Genomic DNA, 18,655 nt, shown 5'->3' with positions numbered 1-18,655 from the left:
TTCTTATATCAAAGAGAAACGGCTCATGACTGAACTGGACCTTTGAAATAAATCTCAGCCCCACATGGAATTCTGCCCTCTCCCCTCCACTCTCCTCCCTTCCCTGCCTGCACCCCAACCTCCTGGGGCTTCTCTTTCTCTGCTTGCTGCCTCTTCTCCCACCTCCCCCAACCTTCCAGACTCACTTCTTACTAAAAGTCTTCCCTCATTCACTCACTCTGCATTTTACCAAAGTTCCCCTACTGTTCCTTGAATGCAGCATGGGCTCTTGAGCAAAGGTGTTGAGGAAAGAGAGTTCAGTTCAGAAGTCCAGTTCCACTCATTTATTACCTCTCAAAATCTTTATTTGAGACCAAGCCCAAATGTCAAGTTTCAAGCCTTTTTAGATTTTTCAATTTAAAGAAATCCTATTTCTGTTTTAGAAATTATTTTCAGGTGCATTGTACTATTGCTTATTTGTCTGCCTTTCCCGTATTATAGGGAACTCAAATGCAGGACCTCTGTTTTTAATTCATCTTTATATCTTTGTGTTGAGCACGGTAGTTTGCAAACAGCAATGAATAAAAAATGTTAATTGAATCAAACCTCACGGGAAGCTACAAAATTCATGGAAGCATTTACATCAACCAAAAAATACCTATATATCTATACATTTAAGAAGAAGAAAATCTAATCACCTGAGCTCATGAGTTCAAGACCAGCCTGAAATCTGTCCAGTAAGGAAGACCCCTCGCTAGAGCAAGACCCCATCTCTAAAAATAGCCAGAAGCTGTGGCACCGCCTGTAGTCCCAGCTACCCAGGAGGCTGAGGCAAGACAATCGCCTGAGCCCAAGAGTTATAGGTTTCTGTGAGCTGTGATGTCAGAGCACTCTACAGGGGACGACAAAGTGAGACTCTGTCTCGGGAAAATAAAAAAAAAAAATCTATGCCTAACGACCCACAAATGGATCAATAAATTGTGGTACATGTATACCATGGAATATTATGCAGCCTTAATGAAAGATGGAGACTTTACCTCTTTCATGTTTACATGGATAGAGCTGGAACATATTCTTCTTAGCAAAGTATCTCAAGAATGGAAGAAAAAGTATCCAATGTACACAGCCCTACTATGAAGCTAATTTATAGCTTTTATATGAAGGCTATAACCCAACTATAGCACAAAAATATGGGGAAAGGGCCAAGAGAGAGGAGGGGAGGGAAGTGGTTGGGGTGGAGGGAGGGTAATTGGTGGGGCCACACCTACAGTGCATCTTAGAATGGGTTCAGGCAAAACTTACTAAATGCATAATACAAATGTCTTCATACAATAACTAAGAAAATGTCATAAAGGCTATTTTAAACAGTTTGATGAAAGTATTTCAGATTGTATATGAAACCAGTGCATTGTACCCCTTGACTACAGTAATGTACACCGCTATGATTTAATAAAAAAAAAAAGAAAAAAATCTAATTACAATAGGGACTATTGTACCTGTTAATATCCCACAAGTGTGACAAAATCTTGATTATGTACTGCCTTTCTGCACCCAACACCCCAGGGAAGAAAGAATCTAATAGAGAAATAAAGATGAGAATCCCATTTACATCCACATTGCCAACAAAGCCCCCAAACCAAACACATACCAAAATAAACAGGCTTTAATGGACTTCAAAATCATATTTTATAAGTACACAACTGTTATTTCAGCAACTAAACACCTTCACTGACCTAAGTCTCTTCTATCAAATTACATTTTACACAACAAATTATACTGTATGATTTTCTCAGTATATTGTTACAGAAATAATCTGTGAGATTTATGACACAAAAACTCCAAATAATAAAAAGATGTTCAATAAACTATTCTCTAAATAATGAGGCAATTCGAAATGCAGAATAAAGTATAAAAGTTAAGCCCATAAGTTTATTTGTAATAAATAAATTAGAAAAAGAAACCAAAATTAGACAATAAAATGGCTGGCCATTTGCTTCTACATCATCCATGACAGAGTTTATGTGATTAAAAGGTGAAGGGGAATTTACTTAATTAAAATCCAGTATGAGTTGTCTTATTTGATTAGCTCTCTCCTTCACACTCTTGGGTCTTGGAACTAAACGCCCTGGTGTCGGCTCTTATATACAGCTGTCATTTTAATGGAAATATACTTCAGTAAATTCAGCAAATTTCTGCCCACCACCAATTGTTAATCCATGTCAATCTCATTAAACAACCAGAAAAGCTATTATGAACTTGTCAGTACTTTAATTTCCCTAAATGATTTTAATTGATTTTTTATTACTCATTTGGTATTAACATCATTTTCTCTTAATAACAAAGTACAACAAAATTAACTGTCATAAATGCACACTATTTTTAAGTCCATACCTTTTAGACACAGATTAGATGGGGATTTCAATATCCTGTCTCCAATGTGACTGCTATGAAGAAGGTAATAATGAGAAGCCAGGAGAATCCCCACCCTTGGGACTGGAGGAGGAAGGGAGCATGTCAGAAGTGGTAGAAGGTTAATTCTGACAGGGACACGTGGCATTAGACTAAATATGAGCACACAGCATTCTCATTACTCAGAATACTCAAGAACGTGATAATGGATAATGATGCCAAGGAAGTTTTATCTGTAAGTCTTCATTTTAATTCCCACAGCCATACCTCCTTTCCGGTGGCTTCCTAATAACAATAACCCACCGCAAGAAAACAGTTATTGTGTATTTGCTGTGAGCAAGCTGTTGTTCTAAACACTTTGCTTCTATTATTCCATTGAGTACTAACAATATCTCATATAGTAGTACTATATTTCCCCAGTGATACTATGTATATGAGGAAACTGAGGGGCCAAAGGTGAGTTTGAAAGTTTGAAACCAAAGTTGGGTGGCGCCTGTGGCTCAGTGAGTAGGGCGCCGGCCCCATATGCCGAGGGTGGCGGGTTCAAACCCAGCCCCGGCCAAACTGCAACAAAAAAATAGCCGGGTGTTGTGGTGGGCGCCTGTAGTCCCAGCTGCTTGGGAGGCAGAGGCAAGAGAATCGCGTAAGCCCAAGAGTTAGAGGTTGCTGTGAGCCATGTGAAGTCATGGCACTCTACCTGAGGATGGCACAGTGAGACTCTGTCTCTACAAAAAAAAGAAAGAAAGAAAAAGAAAATGGTTCAACCAGGATACAAAGCCACATCACAGACTCAGCTCTGAGTGCTTAACCATGAGGTAGAGTTTCTCTCACTATGACCCACCCCACAGAGAAACAGGAATCACAGGGAGTCACTCAAATGGCAGTCAAGATTTTCAAAACATAGTACTGAGACAAGGAACTGGCAGACATTGGTAAATACAAGAGTCAAATCCCCTAACAGATGAAGAACAGGACGATGTAGTGACAGAACAAGACTGGCTGGAACCAAGATGGCAAAGGAATTGGCTGCTCCTTGCACTCCTTGTACCCTAGTTCTAATATATTGGCTAAAAGAACCTGCTACCCTCCCACTGACACCATGGCAGTTCCACAAAGGATCTTACAGCACAAAGAAAGGGAAGAGTTGCTAGTTCTGGGGAAGTATGTCCCTTTCTAAAACTTAATGTGAATATTCCACCCCTATTTAGCTTACAGTTAAGCCATTGCTTAAAAAAAAAAAATCAAGAAAACCACAGGGAGAGAAGAGGGGCTGTTCTTCTCAGAGGAAGAACTAGCCTCTACTCTGTGGAGTATATCTTCTATATTTACTGACTAAAACTTGCTCTTGAATTCTTTCTCATGCAAAGCCAAGGACTCACTTGGACTTCAAGTGATTCCCAGCATTGGGAATTACTTTCCTGTGTCAGTAATAGATGTTTACTAAATGTTTAAATAGCTTAAAAAGTAGCTAATGATTAGTATTTCTTCATGGAGAACAAGCACTATTAGTTTAACAATACTTAAATTGATTATATGCTACACATATGTATTAGTATCAAACTCATTTTCATGTATTCAGTCTTACATAAAATAGAAAATATAGGAACTTAACCAGGAATTTATCAATTGTCCAATTATTAATTAGACCCAAAATCAATATATTCCAAATTCCTTCCTTAAGGAAACAGTAATTCCACTGATTGCTGCAAAATAGGAATAGGTTAGTAGCGTGTTGTGTCAGAATAATTAAACACAATATTCCAAATCTGTGTAAAGTGTGGAAGTGAAGTGATCCAGAATTACCTGTTTGATCCAAACTATTCTACAGCAAAGGCAAACAAGATATTTCTCACCTCACCATTCTCTTAGCATTAGAAAAAGGGTCTGAGGGCGGCGCCTGTGGCTCAGTCGGTAAGGCACCGGCCCCATATACTGAGGGTGGCGGGTTCAAATCCGGCCCTGGCTGAACTGCAACCAAAAAATAGCTGGGCATTGTCGCGGGCGCCTGTAGTCCCAGCTACTCGGGAGGCTGAGGCAAGAGAATCGCTTAAGCCCAGGAGTTGGAGGTTGCTGTGAGCTGTGTGATGCCACGGCACTCTACCCGAGGGCGATAAAGTGAGACTCTGTCTCTACAAAAAAAAGAAAAAGAAAAAGGGTCTGAGACAGGGAGCTGGAATTAAATTATTTCTTTTGCAATTCACTACATAACGGAATCAGTCTTACTAATGAACACCTCTTGCCTGACAAGACAAATCTGATGCTGGTTTATCTTTCTGAACAGAAGGCAATGTGTGTGCCCTTTTCCAAAGGAAAAATGGCCATCCAGGAGAGATCTCATTGGCTCTGTACTAATACTCACTAATCTTAAAGTGATTTCCATGCTTTCTCCAATTCCTTTTTAGCACCCAAAGTACAAGAATTACCTCTAGATAACCCAGATAGTTCCTTGCTGAGTGCTACTGGGCATTGCCTCAAGTGATAGAAGCTGTAAGGCACAACCCTCCCCAGCAGCCGGACCAGCACTGACCACAGGCACAGGACCACAGAAAAGAGGGCAGTGCCAGCTTAGCCCATCATCCCACCAAAAGGACAGCAGCACCTCCCTCTCCTTTATACCCAGTACATGTGGACTTAAAATTTTTATATTAGTAAAATGGCATGACTTCACACCAGCAAAATAAAATAAATTCATCCTACTGGGATGTTGACCAGGCTAGATCAGCCTAGCACTGTTACATCTGCACTCAAAAGTGAAAGGATACTTATTATGAATCATTCTCAAAGCTTTTCAAGAAAAAAAAGAGGTGAAAACAAATCCAGAAAGGAAATGAAAGCTGAACAATTATTATAGTATAACTTCTGTAAGTTGACCACCAAGGTACTGTTACAAACTGGTCAACATATGGAAATGGTCAACATATGGAAATGGTCAACATAAGGGACTACGCCTCCTATACTAATACGTACATGTGGTACAAGTCTGGTTTATGAAAATTAAGTTAACTTGAGGTGGTCAATGTAGGGTGGTGGTCAACTATGGAGATTCTACTGTACATGTGTCTGGACAAGATGGCACAGATTCATTTCTCCCTGCTCCTCCATGCTAAGTGCAACTACAAACCCTGGAATTAAACCAAGAATCAACCAAAGGAGAATTCTAAAAGTTATAAAGAAGAAGATAGGAAGGTCAGGGACCTAGGCCTGCATGAACAGGGTACCTTAGGGCCCCCATCCAACAGAAGGAAGCAACCCAGGCCTGCCATTTCCTGACGCTCAACCTGGCAACAGAAGGTAGCCCAGGTAGTTCATTTCTGCCCTGCATTAAATGGGAACCCTGCTGGCTGTATCACATGGGTCAGACAAGAGGGACTGATGGGCAGTCCTGCAGACAATAAGTGACTAGGGTAATCACCCTGCCCCTAATTGGGCAAGATATTAATATCCACTGAGAACCACTGTGGGAGGGTGGGAAGAGACAGCTCTAACACGGAATCCCACCATAAAAAGCATCTGGGAAGCCTCTTCTCCCTATGAGTCTACAAACCCCCCTTCCCAGCTAGAGACACCAGAGAGCACAGGCAAGAGGGATCCTCCCACAATCCAGGCTGGAGAGCATTCTACATCCCCATAGGCAGGAGGATCTCATCACAAATGACCTGCACAGGAAGCTTCTATGTTCCTGTGGGCCAGTGATTTTCAACCAGTGTGCCACAAGAAAATCTTAGGTATGCCACAAAAATTTTTAAAGATCATTAATGAGGCAACACCTGTAGCTCAGTTGATAGGGCACCAGCCACATACACCAAGGCTGGCAGGTTCGAACCCAGCCCAGGCCAGCTAAACAACAATGAAATGATAACTGCAATCAAAAAAAAAAAAAAATAGCCAGGCATTGGTCAGACGCCTGTAGTCTCAGCTACTTGGGAGGCTGAGACAAGAGAATTGCTTAACCCCAGGAGTTTGAGGTTGCTGTGAACTGTGATGCCACAGCACTCTACCTAGGGTGACAGGTGACAGCTTGAGACTCAGTTTCAAAAAAAAAAAAAAAAAGAGGGAGGTTTTGGTGGAGGGAGGGTAATGGGTGGGGCCACATCTATGGTGCATCTTAGAATGGGTACAGGTGATTGTACTAATGTACACAGCTATGATTTAACAATAAAAGAAAAAGAAAAAAGTCATTAATTAAATTATTTTCCAAAGAAGTCTGAAGCATAGTAAATACATTCTCTTTTTCACTCTTTTTTAAAATTTCAGACTAATGTGAGGGTACAAATAGCCAAATCACAATATTTGAATTTGTTAGGTAGAGCCCCTCTTGTATTTATGTCTGCACCCAAAAGATGTTCCGTACACTCCTACAATGTGTCCATTCAGTGAGAACACCCTAAACTCCACCTGTCCTCTACCCTCTCCCTCATTCCCCTCCTTTTTTAAACTCTTTTTTTGATCAACATAATTTGAAGATGCCATGGAATTTTAACTATAGGTTCACTACTGTAGGCTGAAGACTCCCCTTCTCTATCAAGAGGTACTAGGGATCAGGGAAGCACCATTAAGGGTGATCCAAACACAGTACACAGCTGGACACACAGAACCTCAATGTTCTCACTGGTGGGAGACACTTTACCACATCTAGTGGTAAAAGGTAGCTCAGCCTGTGTAAGCTACTTCCACCCACCAGGTAGCATCAGCAGGGCCTAGTGGGAGCCTCACTGGCACCAGATACAAGCAGTCTTAAAAAATTGAGACTGGGTGCAGTAGTTCATGCCCCAAATCCCAGCACTCTGGGAAGCTGAAGTGGAAGGATCGCTTAAACTCAGGAATTTGAGACCAGACTGAACAAAGTGAGACCTTATCTCTACTAAAAATAGAAAAATTATCTGGACATTGTAGTGTGACCTGTAGTCCCAGCTACTTGAGAGGCTGAGGCAGGAGGATTGCTTGAGCCCAGGAATTTGACAATGCTATGAGCTAAGCTGAGTCCATGGCACTCTTGCCTGGGTAATAAAGTGATATTATAGCAAAAAATAAAAAATAAAAAAAATAAATTATCACGGGAATCACAACCCACAAAAGTAGGCAAAGACCTGTGTACTCTGGTGACTGCCTTTTAAAATAAAACAGTTAAACAGGACTGAGAAACTCCTAAAAGAATAGCCAAATGTCCAGAAAAAATAACATCAAAAAAATCACGCATCAAACCAAGAACCAAGAAAATCATATCCTGAACAAGAAAATACAACTGACACCAACACTAAGATGAATCAAATGTTGGAAATATCTGACAAGCATGTTAAGCTATCCATAATAAAAGTGCTTCAATAAACTATTACAAATTCCCTTAAAATAAATGAATTAAATTGAAAATAGTAAAATTTTTTAAAAACTCATAGATGGGTTCAGTAGTGGGGTAGAGATGACAGAGAAAACAATCAATGAACTTTTGAACAAATAAATAAAATTTACACAATTTCACCAACAGAGAGAAAATAAACTGAAGAAGAAAAATGAGCACAGCCCCAGGCACCTGGGGGACAATAAAAAGGGGTCCAACATTTGTATCTTCATAAGGAAAGAAGAAAGAGTGAGCTAAAAAGTATTTTAAGGAATCATTGCTGAAAATATCACAAATGTGGTGAAAGACATACATCTATAGACTCAAGAAACTGAGTCTGAAATAGGGCAAACTCCAAAAAATTCACACCAAAAGCATTAAATCAAACTTCTCAAAACTAAATATAAAAAAAAAAATTGTTGAGAGTCATCAGAGAGAAAGAATAGATAACCTATAGGCAAATAGCAATTCAGACCACTGATGGAAACCACGGAGGCCATAAGGGGGTAGCAGAATGTTTTGCAAGTACTGGAAGAAAAAAAGCTGTCAACTACAAATTCTTCGTCCAACAAAACTGCCCTTCAAGAAAGAAGGGGAAATAAAGAGAATAAAATGAAAACTATATACTGGTCAAGGAAACAATGCAACAAGAAGACATTTCAATCCTAAATATTTATGGATCCAACATAAATACTCCCAGATTTATAAAACAAATCCTACGTGGTCTGAACAATACAATAACCAACAACATTGTAATAGCTGGAGGCTTCAACACCTCACTGAAATAATTGGACAGAGCCACTAAGTAAAAACTAAACAAAGAAATGATGAATTTTGAACACAACTCTAGAACAAATGGGTTTAACAGACATGTGCAGAACATTTTACCCCAATGCTAATGAATATATGTTCTTCTTATCAACTCAAGGATCCTTCTCCAAGACTGATCACATTCTAGGACATAAAGCAAGCCTCAACAAATTTTAAAAAATAGAAATTACACCTTGTTTCTTTTTTTTTTTTTTTTTTCAGAAATAAGAGTTTCACTATGTCACCCTCAGTAGAGGACCGTACCATCACACCTCACAGCAGCCTCAAACTCTTGGGCTTACAAGATTCTCTTGCCTCAGCCTCTGAAGTAGCTGGAACGACAGGTGCCCACCACAACACCCAGCTATTTTTTTGTTGCAGTTGTTCAGCTGGCTCACGCTTGGTTAAAACCCGCCATCCTTGATGTATGTGGTTGGCGCCATAACGACTGTGCTATGGCACCAAGCCTACACCTTCTATTTTTAAGGACCACAATAGAACTCAATGCCAACAAAGATACTCATCCCCAGAGTCAAGGGAACTAAACAAGTTATTGATGAACAACAGTAACGTCAAAGAAGAGACAAAGAAGAAAAGCATATTCCTTCACAAAATGATAATGAATCTACAAGCTATCAAAACCTGTGAGATAGAGGGTGGAGACAAGATGGCTGACTGAAGCCAGCCAGCTTTCCACAGAGACTCCCGTCCAGAAGGAGAGTTAAAGGACAGAAATTTAGCAAGTAACCTGGTGGATTAGAGATGCACCAAGAGAGAAGGTTGAAGAATGCACATCAACCCCACTGAGGGAGCTGCAATCCCAAGGAAACAAACAAAAGGTACAAAATCCATCACCAAGTGGATGGGAGTCCCCTCCCCCATGAGAATGGCTCAAAGTGCCCCACAAACAAACGAGAAGAGTTCAAAGTTCCTCCCACTACACACCATGGGAAAGACCCGCTAAAAACTGGACCTACCTCCCCTACTAGGGTGCAACAGCATTCTCCTGCCAGGCATAAAACTGTATAAAACTGTATATATTCTCTACTGGCAATTCTGAACTCCCAGCACTCCCCTCCACTCTCACTCTGAAATCTGGAGGCCTGTCCCCCAGGAGTCCAGATTCTTCAGTGATCTCTTGAAGGGTGTGGACAGGGCCTGGACTGCAGCTGGTCACTGCTGATTCTGCAGCATGGGAGTCAGGAGAGGACGATCAGCCAAGAGGGAACCACACCAGAGCGGCAGTGCCCCAAGGCACAGAGCACCAGCCATTTTTGGCAACAATAGGGCTCACCCCCGGATATTCCGAAGCCACACCCCCTATCTCCCTGGGTAACCAGAGAAGGCCAGGCATCTTCTCTGTTAGCAACCACCGCGGAACAGATCTGGGACTGAAATGCAGGCCCCGTGAGTAAAAGGTTTGCCTGAGGCAGTACCGGCCTGGGTGGAGTGCAGAGCCAGGAAATTCCCAGGGCTAGGCTGACCCATAGGACCGCTTTACTGAGCATAAGACACACCCAGCCCTCAGGGGATCGTCAGCCTATAGACAAAGGAAAGCAGGAGGCTAAAACTGACAGCTAACTGGGCTGCAAATACAAACCAGCAAAAGCAAAGACAGGGCCTGAGGCACAGGTTCTGTGAACTCAAAACAGTTTCTCTTCTGCAGGGGAATTTAGCAGGAACAGAAACAAATTCCCGCAAAGTTGTTCTGTTCTGTCAGTAACATCAACCAGGGGGTGGGACTGGAACTGAGTGAACACCCCCCAGCCTCCATCAAGTGCCCGAGGTTGTCAGGCCTAACCTCCCCCTGCTGGATAAAGGCAAAAAGCAGCAGTCTGGCTGAGAAGATATAGATTTGTGAGTCAGGCAAGTGCAACCCCCTGGAGTATATGCTCTATGGAAGCAACTGGGTCACAGCTCTGCGGGGCTATCAGTGACCGGGTGTGACAAAGGTGCAAGGTGGGGAAGGAGGCATCAACCTTCCCAGACTGATCTATTTGCTGGATGGGTCCCCCTGACTTCACGGAGCACTGGAGAAAGTCATATTCAGTGGTCAGCAGACCCCTGCAATCCAGTTGCCAGACACCATTTAAACTCTCCCGCCTAAGACAGATGCTGACTGAGACAATTGATTTGAACCTTATGAACTGAGCCAATTGCCGGAGGATTATCCAAGTGGTGCTCTGGGTGTATGGTTGTAGGAAGGTTTGATTTTCCTTTTCCAATTGTTGCCAGTGGGGGGTGGGGTGACTTAATTGCTGGTATTTCATCTCCACAGATGAGACTTCAACCCAGAGTAACTGTTTCACTAGGGTTGGACAGAGACCAGCTGAAAACAAGACAGAACCACTTAACCCAACTACACCAAACAGGTCCCCAGTTTCTCAGGCTGTAGCACTCTACGGGTCCTCAACAAAGCTCCAAGGGAAAAGTCAAACAGTGTAAAATAATCATGGATTGGAATCAGCAGAAAAACTCTGCTAATGTGAATAACCAGAATAGATCAATCCCCCCAAGAAAAGATATGCCAGATGTAACTGAAGATCCCATTCATAAACAGCTGGCCGAGATGTCAGAAATCAAATTCAGAATTTGGATTGCAAACAAAATTAATAAAATGGAGGAAAATTTGGAATCAGAAATTCGAACAGCAATTCAAAAGTCGGAATTAGAAATTTGAGGAGAAATTCAAAAGTTGTCTCAAGAATTTAATGAATTTAAAGACAAAAACCACCAAAGATTTTGACACACTGAAGCAAGAATTTGCAGCCCTCAAAGATCTGAAAAATACAGTAGAATCCCTCAGTAACAGAGCGGAGCAAGCAGAAGAAAGGATTTCTGACATTGAAGACAAAGCCTTTGAACACTCCCAAACTCTCAAAGAGGAACACAAATGCAGAGCAAAAATGGATCATTCTCTCAGAGAGCTCTGGGATGATTCGAAGAAGCCTAATATCCGCCTCATTGGAATCCCCGAAAGTGATGAAGTGGCCTTGCAAGGCACAGAGGCCCTTCAACATGGAATTATGAAAGAGAATTTTCCAGACATGCCAAAGATTCTGAAATTCAGGTAGCAGTTTCAGAACCCCAGCACAACACAATCCCAATAACAAATCCCCCAGGCATATCATAATTAACTTCACTAAAGTTAATATGAACGAGAAAATTCTGAAAGCAGCCAGACATAAGAAATCCATTACCTACAAAGTGAAAAATATTAGAATGACTGCATATCTCTCTGCTAAAACTTTTCAAGCCAGAAGAGGGTGGTCATCGAATTTTAACCTCCTAAAACAAAATAACTTTCAACCCCGGATCCTGCATCCAGCTAAACTGAATTCCACTTATGATGGAGAAATTAAATACTTTAATGACATTCACATGTTGAAGAAATCTGCCATAACCAAACCAGCTCTTCAAGATATTCTCAGATATCCTACATAATGACCAGACCAATCGTGTACCACAAAAGTAAACTCACTCAGAAACTTTTGATCAAACGCCAAATTCCACAGTGATGAAATGATGAAAAATGTCCACTGACTTTCGAACAACTCGATATCCAAAATTTTTTTTTTTTTTTTTTTTGTAGAAACAGAGTCTCACTGTACCGCCCTCGGGTAGAGAGCCGTGGTGTCACACGGCTCACAGCAACCTCTAACTCCTGGGCTTCCGCGATTCTCTTGCCTCAGCCTCCCTAGTAGCTGGGACTACAGGCGCCCGCCACAACGCCCGGCTATTTTTTTTTTGTTGTTGTTGTTGCAGTTTGACCGGGGCTGGGTTTGAACCCGCCACCCTCGGCATGTGGGGCTGGCGCCCTACTCGCTGAGCCACAGGCGCCGCCCAATATCCAAAATTTTAACAGACTTATCAATATTCTCCATTAATGTGAACTGCTTAAAGTGTCCTCTAAAGAGGCACAGGTTCGCTGACTGAATACAAAAACTCAGACCAGATATTTGCTGCATACAAGAGTCACATATTACCTTAAAAGATAAATATAGACTTAGGGTGAAAGGATGGTCATCCATATTTCAGGCAAATGGTAATCAGAAAAAAGGTGTTGCAATTCTATTTGCAGGTACAATAGGCTTTAAACCAACAAAAGTAAGGAAGGACAAGAATGGTCACTTCATATTTGTTAAGGGTAATACTCAATATGATGAGATTTCAATTATTAATATCTATGCACCCAACCAAAATGCACCTCAATTTCTCAGAGAAACTCTAACAGAAATGAGCAACTTGATTTCCTCCAGCTTCATAATACTTGGAGATTTCAACACTCCTTTGGCAGTGTTGGACAGATCCTCCAATAAGAAGCTGAGTAAAGAAATTTTAGATTTAAACCTAACCATCCAACATTTGGATTTAGCAGACATCTACAGAGCATTTCATTCAAACAAAACTGAATACAGATACTTCTCATCAGCCCACGGAACATACTCCAAAATTCATCACATCTCAGGTCACAAGTCTAACCTCAGTAAATTTAAAGGAATAGAAATTATTCCTTGCATCTTCTCGGACAACCATGGAATAAAAGTTGAACTTAGTAACAACAGGAATCTGCATACTCATACAAAAACATGGAAGTTAAATAACCTTATGCTGAATGATAGTTGGTTCAGAGATGAGATCAAGAAGGAAATTGCCAAATTTTTGGAACAAAACGACAATGAAGACACGAATTATCAGAACCTCTGGGATACCACAATGGCAGTCCTAAGGGAGAAATTTATAGCACTGCAAGCCTTCCTCAAGAAAACAGAAAGAGAGGAAGTTAACTTAATGGGACATCTCAAGCAACTGGAAAGGAAGAACATTCCAAACCCAAATCCAGTAGAAGAAAAGAAATAACTAAAATTAGAGCAGAATTAAATTAAATTGAAAACAAAAGAATTATACAACAGATCAATAAATCAAAAAGCTGGTTTTTTGAAAATGTCAATAAAAAAAATAAACCTTTGGCTAACCTAACCAGGAAAAAAAGAGTAAATTCTCTAATTTCATTAATCAGAAACGACAAAGACAAAATCACAACAGACTCCTCAGAAATTCAAAAAATCCTTAATGAATATTGCAAGAAACTTTATTCTCACAAATATGAAAATCTGAAGGAAACTGTCCAATACTTGGAACCACGTCACCTTCCAAGACTTAGCCAGAATCAAGTGGAAATGTTGAACAGGCCAATAACAAGTTCCAAAATATCATCACCATACAAAATCTCCCTAAAAAGAAAAGCCTAGGACCAGATGGCTTCACGTCAGTATTCTACCAAACCTTTAAGGGGGAACTAGTACCTATATTACTCAACCTATTCAAAAATGTAGAAAAAGAAGGAAGACTACCCAACACATTTTAAGAAGCAAACATCACCCTGATCCCCAAACCAGGAAAAGACCCAACAAGAAAGGAAATTTATAGACCAATATCACTAATGAATATAGATGCAAAAATATTCAACAAGATCCTAACAAACAGAATCCAACATACATCAAACAAATTATACATTATGACCAAGTTGGTTTTATCCCAGGGTCTCAAGGCTGGTTCAATATACATACATCTGTAAGTATAATTCAGCACATAAACAAATTAAAAAACAAAGGCCATATGATTCTCTCAATTGATGCAGAAAAAGCTTTTGATAATATCCAGCATCCCTTCATGATCACAACACTCAAGAAAATTGGTATAGAAGGGACATTTCTTAAACTGACAGAGGCCATCTACAGCAAACCCACAGCCAATATTGTATTGAATGGAGTTAAAGTGAAATCATTTCCACTCAGATCAGGAACCAGACAAGGCTGCCCATTGTCTCCACTGCTCTTTCACATTGTAATGGAAGTTTTAGCCATCACAATTAGGGAAGAAAAGGCGATCAAGGGTATCCATATAGGGTCAGAAGAGCTCAAACTTTCACTCTTCGCAGATGATATGATCACGTATCTGGAAAACACCAGGGATTCTACCACAAAACTCTTAGAAGTGATCATGGAATACAGCAGCGTGTCAGATACAAAATCAACATTCATAATCGGTAGCCTTTATATATACCAACAATAGTCAAGCTGAAAAAACAGTGAAGGACACTATTCCATTCACAGTAGTGCCAAAGAAGATGAAATATTTGGCAGTTTATCTAACAAAGGACATGAAAGATCTCTATAAAGAGAACCATGAAACTCTAAGAAAAGAAATAGCTGAAAATGTTAACAAATGGAAAAACATACCATGCTCATGGCTGGGAAGAATCAACATTGTGAAAATGTCCATACTACCCAAAGCAGTATACAGTTTTAATGCAATCCCTATTAAAGCTCCACTGTCATACTTTAAAGATTTTGAAAAAATAATACTTCATTTTATATGGAATGAGAAAAAAACCTTGAATAGCCATGACATTACTCAGAAATAAAAAGAAAGCAGGAGGAATCACACTACCAGACCTCAGACTATACTATAAATCGATAGTGATCAAAACAGCATGGTACTGGCACAAAAACAGAGAGGTAGATGTCTGGAACAGAATAGAGAACCAACAGATGAATCCAGCTACTCAGCATTATTTGATCTTTGACAAGCCAATTAAAAATATTCAGTGGGGGCAAGAGGGACTTTACCTAACAATTGCAATCAGTGTAACCTGGGTTATTGTACCCTCAATGAATCCCCAACAATAAAAAAAAAATTAAAAATTAAAAAATTAAAAAAAAACATTCAGTGGGGAAAACATTCCTTGTTTAACAAATGGTGCTGGGTGAACTGGCTGGCAACCTGTAAAAGACTGAAACTGGACCCACACCTTTCACCATTAACTGAGATAGACTCTCACTGTATTAAAGATTTAAACTTAAGACATGAAACAATAAAAATACTAGAAGAGAGTGCAGGGAAAACCCTTGAAGAAATCGGTCTGGGCAAGTATTTTATGAGGAGGACCCCCTGGGCAATTGAAGCAGCTTCAAAAATACACTACTGGGACCTGATCGAACTAAAAAGCTTCTGCACAGCCAAGAACACACCGAGGAAAGCAAGCAAACACCCCTCAGAATCAGAGAAGATATTTGCAGGTGATGTCTCCGACAAAGGTTTAATAACCAGAATCCATAGAGAACTCAAACATATAAGCAAGAAAAGAACAATTGATCCCATCGCTGGCTGGGCAAGGGACTTGAAGAGAAACTTCTCTGAAGAAGACAGGCGCGCAGCCTACAGACATATGAAAAAGTGCTCATCATCTTTAATCATCAGAGAAATGCAAATCAAAACTACTTTGAGATATCATCTAATTCCAGTAAGATTAGCCTATATCACAAAATTCCAAACCAGAGATGTTGGCGTGAATATGGAGAAAAGGAAACACTTCTACACTGCTGGTGGGAATGCAAATTAATACATTCCTTTTGGAAAGATGTTTGGAGAACACTTGGAGATCTAAAAATAGATCTGCCATTCAATCCTATAATTCCTCTACTAGGCATATACCCAGAAGACCAAAAATCACATCATAACAAAGATATTTGTACCAGAATGTTTATTGCAGCCCTATTCATAATTGCTAAGTCATGGAAAAAGCCCAAGTGCCCATCGAGCCAGGAATGGATTAATAAATTGTGGTATACGTACACCATGGAATATTATGCAGCCTTAAAGAACGATGGAGACTTTACCTCATTCATGTTTACATGGATGGAGCTGGAACATATTCTTCTTAGTAAAGTATCTCAAGAATGGAAGAAAATCTCCAATGTACTCAGCCCTAGTATGAAACTAATTTATGCCTTTCATATAAAAGCTATAACCCAGTTATAACCTAAGAATATGCGGAAGAGGGCGAGGGAGGGGAGGGAAGTGTGGGATGGGCAGAGGGAGGGTGATTGGTGGGATTACACCTACAGTGCATCTTAGAAGGGTACGTGTGAAACTTAGTAAATGTAGAATATAAATTTCTTAACACAATAACTAAGAAAATGCCAGGAAGCCTATGTTAACCAGTGTGATGAAAATGTGTCAAACGGTCTATAAAACTAGTGTGTGGTGCCCCGTGATCACATTAATTTTCACAGCTATGATGTAATACTAAAAAAAAAAAAACTCTGAGATATTGTAAAAATGGTACAAACAGGGAAATTTATTACATTAAAAACCTATATCTAGAAATCAGAAACAGCACAAATAAATAATCTAATAATTCATCTCAAGGAAAGAAATAGCATCTAATCCCAATCATAGCAGAAGAACTGACTAAAATCAGATCAAAACTAGATGAAATTGAGAACGAAAGGAACATTCAGAAGACTAATGAAACAAAAAGTTGGTTCTTTGAAAAGATAAATACAACTGATAAATCCTTGCAAAGATTAACCAGAAACAAAAAAATAAGAGCACTAATAAGCTCAATTATAAACAAAAAAAAAAATGAGGAAAATAACAACAGATACCCCAGAGATACAAAAGATCATCACTGAATACTACAAAAATCTCCATGCCCAGAAATTTGAAAATATAGAGGAAATTTATAAAGTCCTAGAATCACACTACCTCCCTAGATTCAACCAAGGAAAAATAAAATTCTTGAACAGACTGATATTAAGCACCAAAATTGAAACAACAATAACAAAGCTTCCACCAAAACAAAGTTCCAAACTAGATGGTCTCACATCAGAATCTGCCAACCTTCACAGAAGAGCTTTGTACTGTATCGCAGAATCTATTCCAAAGCATTCAAAAGGAGTGGTTTCTCCCCCAATTCCTCCTATGAAGGAAATATCTACCTGACACTAACACCAGGAAATGTCACAACAAGGAAAGAAAGCTACAGATCAATATCATTAATAAATATTAATACAAAAATACTCAATAAAATCTTAGCAAACAGAATTCAGGTACACATCAAAAAAATAATTTATCATGATTAGGTGGGTTTTATCCCGGTAATGCAAAGCTGGTTCACCATGTGCAAAACACTAAACATCAATCCCCACAGAAACAGAAGTAAAAACAAGGACCATATAATCCTTTTAATAGATGCAGAAAAAGCATTTGACAAAATTCAGCATCATTTTTTGAAATAAACACTTAAGAAAATTGGCATCAATGGGACATTCCCTAAACTGATAGCAGCCATCTACAACAATCCCACAGCCAATATTGTATTGAACAGAGAAAACTTGAAAGCATTCCCTCTTAGAACTGGAACTGGACAAGGATGTCTGCAATCACCACTAATATTCAATATAGTGCTGGAAGTCCTAGCCAATGCAATCAGACAAAAGGCGGGGCAGAGGAGGTCAAACTGTCTGTCTTTGCTGATGATATGACATTATACTTGGAAGATCCCAAGGACTCAACCACAAGACTCCTAGAAGTGATCAAGAAATACAGCAATGTCTCATGATATAAAATCAATGTGCACGTATGAGTAGCATTCATAAACACCAACAACAGTCAAGTTAACAATGAAATCAAAGATCCAATACCCTTCACAGTAACATCAAAGAAAATTAATTACCTGAGAATATATTTACCAAAGGATGCCAAGTATCTCCACATAGAGAATTATGAAATACTGAGAAAAGAAATAGCAGAGGACAGACACTACCAGATAGAAGAACATATATATATATATGCTCATGGCTTGGATGAACCAACATGGTTAAATGTCCTACTACTTAATCAGATCACGTACCCAGCATGGTACAAATTTTGATTTGCTAACATACACATCCCTCCCCCAAGGTGGAACACTCTGCCTGTTTATTTCAGCTCTCATTCAAGGGTTAAGTTTTGTGATATATTTTGTGGCCTCCTTTTCACATTTTTGTACTTTCTCTTGGTAATTTCACCGTTCCTAATGGCCCCCAAAGGTAATGTTGAAGTGCCATCTATTCTCTGAAGTACAATGTGATGTCCCGTACAGAGAAGATACATGCATTAGATGAGCATCATTGAGATGTGAGTTATAGTGCTGCCTTTCCCGAGTACAATGCTACTGCATTGGCAATATATGTCAGATAGGGCATCTTTAAACAGAAACACAAGGTTATATATTCATTTGTTGACCAAGATGCTGTGAACAGAGGCTTACAGGAACCTAACCCTGTTTTTCCC

General features: G+C 39.8%; 1 protein-coding gene across 5 annotated transcripts in view; it reads right to left on the bottom strand.

The window, feature by feature from the left end:
• MTUS2 (microtubule associated scaffold protein 2) overlaps positions 1–18,655 on the bottom strand; it is a 749,188-nt gene that overhangs the window by 614,631 nt on the left and 115,902 nt on the right. Inside the window, exon 1 of one of the 5 annotated variants that reach the window (XM_053563403.1) lies at positions 9,582–9,613. The exons of the other annotated variants lie outside the window; for them this stretch is intronic. The gene's annotated coding sequence lies outside the window, so the exon portion shown is untranslated. Of the gene's footprint in view, positions 1–9,581; positions 9,614–18,655 lie in introns of those variants that run through there. 5 annotated transcript variants of the gene reach the window in all.

This window comes from Nycticebus coucang, chromosome 15 (genome assembly GCF_027406575.1).
Source record: "Nycticebus coucang isolate mNycCou1 chromosome 15, mNycCou1.pri, whole genome shotgun sequence".
Classification (NCBI taxonomy): Eukaryota; Metazoa; Chordata; class Mammalia; order Primates; family Lorisidae; genus Nycticebus; species Nycticebus coucang.
Note: the sequence above shows the minus strand (reverse complement) of the source record. Positions and strands in the feature narration are given on the sequence as shown.